Below are 2,266 nucleotides of genomic sequence, written 5' to 3' on the forward strand. Positions count from 1 at the left end.
AAGCGGATGTTGCAGCTGGTGGAGCAGGTGATACTGTGTTTGTAGATTTAGCCGGTGGACTTGGACCTTCTACTGCACTATAAGTACCAGCAGAATCTCGACGACAGAACCTTTTCCGTTTCACCCGACGATTAACAGCACTCCCTGCTATATTATTTTCCTTGCTCTTTTTTGACTTTGCCATGTCAAGCTGTACCCACAACACAAAAGAATAAAATCACTCTTCAGAACTCATTGATGCATGATACAGACAAGCAATACTTTGATGTAAGACAACTGTATGAGGATGGAATATGTAAGAAAAATAGGACGGCATGACATATTCACAGCTACGATGTGCAAACTAAGCAGAAGGATTTTCAAGAAAATATAAGTAATGCAAGCTAGACACCATATGAAAGATGCAACCAATATTACTCTGCCAAGTTGAAAGTGTCTTGTCATAAGTGGCAATTCGAAAAAATAGAAGCAGTACAACGTAGAAATCAATGCAAGATGCAACCACTATCAAACTGCCATGTTAAAAGCGTCCAATCATGAGTGACTGATGCGGGATACACAACAGCAGTACTTTGATGTAAGAACATGGTATGATAGATAGATGCAGTGTATTCTAGACACAGAAAGCCATGTCATATGCACATGTATAACGTATAAACTCAGCAGGTGCAATTTAATCAAAATAGAAGAAATACAGGCTAGACAACATATGCAACATGAAACCAATTATCACACTGTCAACTTAGAGCAAGCACCTGCAATGGTGGAGTACAGGAGATGAACTCATCATGTAGACTTGGGACTTCAACTTCATTAGCAGTAGCAGTGGCAAATCTAGAGAGTCTCTGTTTGCGTCGGTGCGGAGGACCACCAACATCCCCTAACTTACTCTTTTCCTTCCTATTTTCTGATATTGCCTTATGAAGTCAAAACCACAAGAAGATGAATAAAATTAGCTCTGCATAACTGGTTGATGCATGATACAGACGGACACTACTTTGATGTAAGGCAAGCGCAAGATAGGAGGATGGAATATATACAAAAAAAGACAACGTTTCATATTCACACGTACGATAGGAGGATGGAATATGTATGAAAAAACAGTAAGCGGAAGGCATTTCAACAAAATTAGAAGAAATGAAAGCTAGGCACCATATGAACATGCAACCAATATCACTCTATCAGGTAAAAAGTGTCTCGTCGTAAGTGCCATTTCAAGAAATTAGAAGCAGTACAAGCTAGAAGACAATGCAAGATGCAACCTACATCACAGTCCCAGGTTAAATGTGTCTTATGGGTAAGTAATCGTTGCAGGTATAAGTTGTAAGCTACACAGATGCAATTCAACATAATCAGAAGCAATACAAACTAGACATCATAAGGAAAACGCAACCACGTATAACAGTTCCAAGTAAGAGCAAGCACCTGTGATGGTGGAGTAGGGGAGATGTGCTCATCATGTACACGTATGTTCTAGAAACAGGAACACATGTCATATTCACAGGCATTATGTGTAAAGTAAGCAGATGCAATTCAAGTTAGAAGCAATACAAGCTAGACATCATACGCAACATGCAACCACATATAATAGTGTCAAGTTAGAGCAAGCACCTGTGATGGTGGAGTAGGGGAGATGTGCTCATCATCTACACAACTACGTTGACTGTCCAGCCTTGTGTTGTCTTGCGAATCTTGTTGGGAGGATGGCGGAGTAGAATCTGTAGAGACCCCCTGTTTGAGTTGCTCCGAAGGACCACCATCATCCACTGCCGGACTAATTTCCTTCAGTTGTAATGATTTTGCATTGTGAAGTCAAATCGATAAGAAAAAGGAATAAAATTCGTTCTTCAGAACTCATTCATGCATGATACTGATGAACACTACTCGGATGAAAGGCAAACACATGATGCGAGGATGGAATATGTATGAAAAACAGGATGGTGTGACATATTCACACCTATGATGTGGTAACTAAGCAGAAGGCATTTCAACAAATTAGAAGCACTGCAAGCTAGACACCATATGAAAGATGCAACCAATATCACTCTGCCAAGTTCAAACTGTATGGCGTTTCAACAAATTAGAAGCAATACATGCTAGAAATCATATGCAAGACACAACCAATATCACAGTGGCGACTTAAAGGTGCCTTATCATAAGATATAGTATGTACCAAAAACAACAAAGCGTGTCATATTCACATGTATCATGTGTAAGCTAAGAAGATGCAGTTTACACTAATTAGGAGCAATACGAGCTAGACACC

Source organism: Triticum urartu, chromosome 2 (assembly GCF_003073215.2).
Source record: "Triticum urartu cultivar G1812 chromosome 2, Tu2.1, whole genome shotgun sequence".
NCBI classification, from domain to species: Eukaryota; Viridiplantae; Streptophyta; class Magnoliopsida; order Poales; family Poaceae; genus Triticum; species Triticum urartu.